At 34.8% G+C, this 8,319-nt stretch overlaps 1 pseudogene; it reads left to right on the forward strand.

Moving 5' to 3' along the window:
- Nucleotides 1-5,765: 5,765 nt before the first annotated feature.
- Nucleotides 5,766-7,199, forward strand: LOC122300599 (annotated as a pseudogene).
- Nucleotides 7,200-8,319: the final 1,120 nt, after the last annotated feature.

Below are 8,319 nucleotides of genomic sequence, written 5' to 3' on the forward strand. Positions count from 1 at the left end.
TTTGATGATATAACACATTTTAAGTTATTATGTCTATATAGCTACTACTTAAAAACGAAGAGCCATTTAAATTGTCTCGAACCAGCATATGTGACTAGAGATAGACAAAATTTAAAATAAAAAATAGCATTTCTTCTAAGAAGTACTTCGCAGAATTCATTAACCTTGAAAATTAATTTCATAAGGTATGCAACAACCTTGATGATGTTTACTATTTTCAGAATCTTTGATCATTTAGAGACTTCTATCTTTTTCACTGACTTAGGCATCGAAAGCATCTGGCCTCTACTAATGTCATCCGAAGTTATTTATCTGTTCCATAAAAGGTTAATATCGTAGACATAAGTTGCACGCACTATTGAGAATAATATAAACACATACAAATAGACATGGATAAGAACTCGGAAAAATTAAGCTTATTGCATATGCATTATTATCCCTAGCCATGAATTAAAAGTGGGAGACTACTTCCAAGATATTTGAATATACGTGGAAGTCTTCTAGATCATAACCAAATTAATCACATGGCCTTTGAAGAGATCTGTCAAAGAGAATTTTTGGCTTACACAAATATATAATAATAATCAACATTCCATATTTAATTATTCCGTACGTTTTCTTTTCTGTTCCCAACTTCCCATTTCTAGTACTATTCATCAAGGCTAGGTTTTCTTTCTAGCCCGATCTGAAACCTAGATAACCGGGTTTCGGTCTGGATGAAACCTTGGCCAGGTACCACATAATCAGACTTGGGGGAAATCGGGCCAAGTACTAGGTCTAAACTTGGTACCCAAGTTTTTTAAAAACAGATCACAGGTATCAAAACAACGCCATTTTGATTAGCAAAGAGGGCGTCGTTTTGATACTTTGCTAGGTTACCCTCTACCTCTAAATCTCTCAGTCTCATCTCTCTCTCTCTCTCTCTCTCTCTCTCTTTCTCTCGTCCAAACCCTAGCCTCCTTCACCGATCAAAATTCCACTCTATCATGCTGTCATCTTTCTCTCCCTGTCTCTCTCCATTTATTGGGTCAACGAGATTTTATGCTTGTGGGTTTGGGTGAGCAAAGCATCTATTATTTTTGTATATTTGAAATCAGATTTTATACTTGTGGGTTTTGTCGCACTAGTTTCCTGATAGATCTAGATCCTTCTTGCTCTTGAATAGTTAGAATCGTTTCTTCAAAATTTGTTATATTACAAGTTTTTTTTTTAATTTTTTTTATTTTGGATATATGCAAGTGTATATGAGTTTATTTGTCTATGCCTGTGCCTCGTGTGGTATCTATTTTCCCATTTTGTACTCTGTGAATGCGTGCTCTATTTTAAGCAGCTCGTTTTTTTTTTTTTTTTTTAAGTGTAGTTTGATTGCCATATGTTCATCTGGTGGTTTGATTGACAAAAAAGGACAGTATTGAATTATTTATTAAAGGTTGGTTTGGATTTAGAGATGAGATGAAGTAATTTTATATGAGAGTTGAAAATTAAATAAAATATTGTTAGAATAATATTTTTTAATATTTTATAGTTTTGAGATTTAAAAAAATTAAATTAAAATTTAAAAAAGTTAAAATGTTTATTATATTTTACATAAAAATTTAAATAAATTATAATAATAAAATGATATAAAATATTCTCTAAATTCAAATGAACTCTCTCTTACGTAAGCACTAATTGACTTTATAGTAGACAGTAGACGTTTCAAGAGATATGGATATACATGAAGAAAAAACACTAAAAACGATGGACCCATTTATCTGCATTTCTGACATATAACGAGGAAAGTGCGATTGGATAGACTCTAATCCTAGTTTCCCATGTGTACAAATGTCCAGGGGAAAAAAGAAAGAAAAACACTCTATGCCAAAGCCTAACTCATGATCCATGGCCTACATGCTTTAAAAATCTCTGGAATTCACATTCTAGTCATGTACATCCCGACACGTAAACTGATGTTTGCCAGTTGAATAGAGAAGGTAAGAGGTGTGAATTTGGAATAAAAGGCAAGGATGATGGGAGGGAACACATTTAATTTTCAGCACATGTATGACAACAACTCATCATAATATGTTGAATACAAACACTCAAGGGTCGCCTTCACAGGTAAAAAAAATAAACTTTCACCAATGGGGGTCCTACTTTATGTGCTAGGGCCCGGCATTTTATTAGGAGCAAAGGCACTCATTCGACTTTGAATGTCTTTTGGCCCCCACTTCCCCTCTCAGACATATATTTCTTCTTTAACTCTATCTAGAGAGAAACTCAAATGAAAGAACAGAAATAAAAGCTATATATAAATTAAGACTTCTCCTGTATTCATCTAAAACTTCACTAAAAAACACAGCAGTCTGATCCATTCATAACCCCTGCAAATCTGCAGCCATCAAGCAACAAATTCTCTCACGATCCAAACAAAAAAGAAGAAAGAAACAAGAAATATTCCTAATACCACCATCCGCTCTCCTCAAAATCCTCAAAATTACATACCCACTAAGTTCACCATAGTTTTTTTTTTAATTGTTCCTGTTTCCTTTCATGATTTAAAGTACCATTTTGTGGTTATAAATGATGTTGTCCACAAATATTAAAGATAAATCAGAAAATACTTTTAACCTGAACTTGTAAACAAGAATAATATTCTATTCCTTCATTTTGTGTAATGTTGTATACGAAATATTTACGGTATGTTAATATTGATTATTTGTAGGCAGCAACTATTTGTGATTATTATTTGCCATAATATATGGTGGTGGTCAATTTCTTATGCATGCTTGTGTTTTAATTTCCTAATTTTCTTTGGTTTTGCTGTAACTTTTATAGATGAAAAAAGATACTATGAGTTGTAATGTTGGTACAATCCAAGTAATTGGCAACTCATCTTCTATTCTAGTGGATCGATGTAGAGGAGTTTGGGAGTCTTCCAACCAATTCATACACACATACACAATATCCTACCCGTTCTATCCCACTTTTACCCAAAAAATTCAAAAAAAAAAAGCACCTAGCAACCAATTATCAATCATATGTAAACATTTTACTAAGGTGGAATCTATTGACACTGGTCTTGATCTTGGACCAGCTTGCTAGCAGCAGCCTGCAGGCCAGCCAGGGTTTTCCATGCATTAATTGCGTCTTAGGACTTGCGTATAATGAATTGACTATTACTTAGGAATACTTTTCAACCCGCAAGTTACGGGAATTTAATTTCATATATATTATATACATGATTAATATTGAATGTATCTGAATATTATATTAAGTCTTCATGATCACGAGAGTGATCATGTGGTCTGCATGTATATATATATATGCTAAATTCATGACAATTAATTAATTAGCACTAGTCGATTTAGGTGTTGACGGAGGAGGAGGCCGGGTTAACGCCATCGCTATATATGAGCATTAATGCTAAATTTACAAATGGATTTCAAAAAAATAACTCATAAATTAATGTGATTTATATAGTTTGATATGTTAAATTTATTTTACAGTAAAATATCTTTATAATCTTATCAGTTTATAAATTTATTTTTATAAAATTTTTTTGTGAATAAAACATTTATATAAATATATATTATTCTAGTAACTTCAAAACTTGACTAAGGAGGCGGCTAGTCTTTCTAGTCTAATAACTTTGCGTTTGTGGAGAAATTTAAAGCAAGCAAGCTAGCTGCTAGGTACATGCATGCATGGTTAATTGAGGGTTGTGATCACTTGATGATGAAAGTAGCCATGTCAGAAACAAAGACTTGCATGCAGCATTCGTATTCATGCATGTCACTGACTCAGTAGTAGTCGTCTTGATCTTGGACCAGCTAGCTTAAAGCAGCCTGCAGGCCAGCCAGGGTTTTCCATGCATTTGCGTCTAATTTGGACTTGCGTATAATGAATTGACTATTACTTAGGAATACCTTTCACCCCGGGAGTTACGGGAATTTAATTTCATATATATTATATACATGATTAATATTGAATGTAACTGAATGCTATATTTAGTCTTCATGATCACGAGAGTGATCATGTGGTCTGCATGTCTATATATATATATATGCCAAATTGGCGACAATTAATTAATTAGCACCAGCTAGTTATTTAGGCGTTGATGGAGGCCGGGTTAATGCCATCGCTATATATATATATATATATTTACTAGGTGGGAGCAACGTGCAAAGCACGTTTGTCTAATTTTATAAAATAATTATTTGTAAAAAATAATATATATTTTATAAAAATTATTGATATCACTTAATAATTTAAGGCATATTGGAGAAGATAAAAAAAATTAGTTCAAAATATCATATAATCTAATACATATTGATAACATCCATAATTTTAACAAAGATGTATACGAAAAATTTAATAAAAGTCTAACACAAATGGTAGTTCAAAATATGTGTCGTTTGATGTTTGTATTATAATTCATCAATTTATGTAATCCTGTAGACGATCAATAGAGACAACATTGAAATTCTTATTTTGCTGTTGGTTGAATCGATCAGATCAACATAAAGTTAAAACATAATCTTTTTATAAAATTTGTGGTATAATATTTTTTATATATAGCATATATATAAATCCTAAAATATATTTTGAAGTTATTGGCCGAATTTACTATTTCTTGATTAGCTCAAGGATCACGACCTTTGTCACGTGCCCATCATGGCAAACCCACGTGTGGAATATGACTTAGTGGAAGTTACGTCCTACTACCATGGGAAAAAAAACACTTTGATTAAACACACTTGTATTATATATTATATGAGATTTTTAAATTTAGAATACTCAATAATCTGATTTAATGAAACGTACTTAGGAATTCACGTCTTATGCACCTAATACACGTGTATATGTTAAGGAGAAAGAGAAAAATATAATAACTAATCTTTAATTACTTATTATTATATAAACTATTAAGTATTGTAATTATTGTGATTAATAAATCATATAACAATATTGAATATTATTTCTCTCAACATTTATGTCTTCATTCTATATGCCAATTACATTCACACGTATTTAAACAAACGGTGTTAACTTTAACGGAAAAACAAGAAAATCCGTTAAAACAAGATTTTCCATTTCATACACACTTTTTATATATAGAAGATATGAGCATTAATGCTAAAATTACAAACGGAATTTACAAAAACAACTCATAAATTAAGTTTGGTACGTTAAATTTACAGCTTTACAATAAAATATCTTTATAATTTGATCAATTTGTAAGTTTATTTTTATGAGATTTTTTTGAAGATGAAACATTTATATAAATATATATTATTGTAGTAACTTCAAAATTTGGCTAAGGAGGCGACTAGTCTTTCTATTTTGGCTAAGCCAATATTAGTTTAAATGCACTCAACAGCGACAATAGCTCAAATGCATTGATCGTTTCCTAACATATAATTAATACAAGGCGATCGAGGACATAAAGACTAGGAGGATTTAAATTTTAACGAAGGAATGCATTTTAGAAACCGATCGAAATTGTGACTTTTGAGGGGGAAAGAGATCGAGAAGATAAGATCAGTAATGCATGGGTGGGATTGGGGAAGGCCACGACTTCTATCCTATCTTGCGGAAAACTTAAAAAGGATGCATTACTTTTTTAGGCCAGCATCGAGGACTACATATAACTCATATCATACACGTATGCCTTCTGGGAGTCATGATGACGATATCATGAATTGAATTGAAACTATCTAAGCTACAGGGTTTACCAATGATCAACTAGTACTTGCACTACTACTGCCTATAAATATCAAACAAATACTTCCCATTTCATCCCACACACAATCAACTTGTTCAATATTCTTCTTTCTAACCTTTCCCAGATGGCTGCACTCAGCTTGAAAAAGAATATACTAACCCTCGTTCTAGTTGTAACCTTAGCAGGAGTACTTTTCCCAGGCAATGTGGAGGGTCAAACCGTGGCTGATATTGTGACGGACGATTTCTTTAATGGGATATTGAATCAGGCGACTGGAGATTGTCCAGGAAAGAGCTTCTACACAAGAGCTGCCTTCCTTAGTGCACTTAGTTAGTATAATCAATTCGGGTCTGGTTCTGCTGATGAGTCCAAGCGTGAGATTGCTGCTTTCTTTGCTAATGTTGCACATGAGACAGGATGTAAGATCTTCTCTCTCTCTCTTTGTGTGTGTGTGTGTGTGTGTGGGTGACTTTTTATAATGAGTTGGATATCATGATTTCTTATGCACCAAAACAACCACGTGAGATCCGATTGATATTTTATTGATGTCATGAACATTGGGAGCAACTAACTAATTGACATGATATTGAATATATAAATTCATATATATATATATATATATAACTTTACATAATTTAGATATGTTTTATTCTTAAATTTTAATGAAAACACTAACTTTCTAGCATGAATTCACAAAATATTTAAATGGGAATTAAGGGCATCTTTAATTTACTTTTAAGCTCACATACATATATAATCATTAATATCGGAATAGATCATATATATATATATATATAGAGCTTAATTTGAAGCATTCTTGTCTATTACTAGGGGTATATAATATGTATATATATTAGATTTTAATTAGAAAATATATTCACAGACTGAAATTAAATTAAAGCAAATTGTTTATATTTGGGCAGCTTTGTGTTACATAGAAGAGATAAACGGTGCCTCGCAAGACTATTGTGATGAGACCAATACACAGTATCCATGCAACCCTGATAAGAAATACTATGGTCGTGGACCACTTCAACTAACTTGGAATTACAACTATGGAGCAGCAGGAAATAGCATTGGAATTGATTTATTAAACTCTCCTGAAACTGTAGCCACAGACCCTGTTATTTCATTTAAGACGGCCTTATGGTTTTGGATGACCAATGTTCACCAAGTCCTAAACCAAGGGTTTGGTGCAACCATTCGAGCCATTAACGGTGCAATTGAATGCAATGGAGGAAACTCTGGTGCTGTCCAATCTCGTATCCAATATTACACTCAATATTGCAACCAACTCGGTGTTGCTCCTGGTGATAATCTCAGTTGCTAAAAGGATCATGTCTGCGTGCGTTTCTTTTCTTGGATATGTACTCTAGCAACCTGGCTCCTTAATAATTAATTAGTAAACTTAATCAATGTATGAAATAAAGAGTGCCAATTACTAATTAAGTTGGCATAATTAAATAAAGAGTACTATTGTACGTTATTATTATTCACTACAAAGGATACGCCCTGTTGCAGCTCTTGAATCCTTCAGAAATCACCCTATATTTCGCAGCTGATGGACTGTACCAACAATCGTTGCTTCGTCGCATGTTGGACGCCATATAATCGTTGCTTATGCTGGAACTCAGCTAATGTCTATAATCGTTGGCTTTACAGATGTTTTCCATCGTTTTTTACTGATGGAAAAAATAGAGGAAAGCCGTTGCAACTGCTTTGGAGGACCGATTGTAATCGCTGCACTTAATTGTTTGGGTCGATTTACAACGTCGCAGTCCCAGAAAATTCCCGCTGCAATTATCGATTGCATCCTCGACGATCTACATTTTCAATATTTCGCAAACCGCGTCCATTACAAATTCAAATTTTTACTCTGTTCTGGCCGGGTTCGTTTACGGCATTGAAGGAGATGAGGTGGAGCCCGATCCGTGTGGGGGAGAGCAGATCGACGGTGAGAGAGACGGTGAGCTTGTGGAGGGGCTGTGGAGCATGGGAGCGGCCGTGTAGAGGGCTGACTGAGCGGTGGTGCTGCGCCGTGGAGGAAGGCAGCGCAGGGCCGGAGTTGAGAACAGGGGGCCGATCCGTGTGGGGGAGAGCAGAAGAGACACGGCCGAGAGACGGAGAGCTTGGGGGGGTCGACGGACCTCATTTGCAGGAGGTGGTGCGTCGGCTGAGGAGGCGGCGGCTGGGAACCCATGCCAACTTGTTGGACTTCGACGGCGGCTGGGAACCCATGCGAGAGAGGGCCGGGCTTGGGGGGGTCGACGGCGGAAGATCTGTAGACGGCGAGAGAGGGCCGGAGCTTGGTTGGGTTGCCAGCGCGGTGGGTCGACGGCGGAAGAGCTTCAGAACAGGGGGCCGGAGAACAGGGGGAAGATGTGAAGATCGATCGGCCAAGTGAAGATCTGTAGGGGGGGAAGTGAAAAACAGTGGGTATAAATAATTAAGGCGCACGGTTTTGTTGACTAATATCCAAACCATTGCAAAAGTTTTTTTTTTTTTTTTTAGATGTTGCAGCGACTTTTTTGTTGCAACAAGTTCAAAAATCGCCATAAAAATTAATTTGAATATTGCAGCAATTTATAGTCGACGTAAAAAGCCAAAAAGTG

Source organism: Carya illinoinensis, chromosome 2 (genome assembly GCF_018687715.1).
Source record: "Carya illinoinensis cultivar Pawnee chromosome 2, C.illinoinensisPawnee_v1, whole genome shotgun sequence".
NCBI classification, from domain to species: Eukaryota; Viridiplantae; Streptophyta; class Magnoliopsida; order Fagales; family Juglandaceae; genus Carya; species Carya illinoinensis.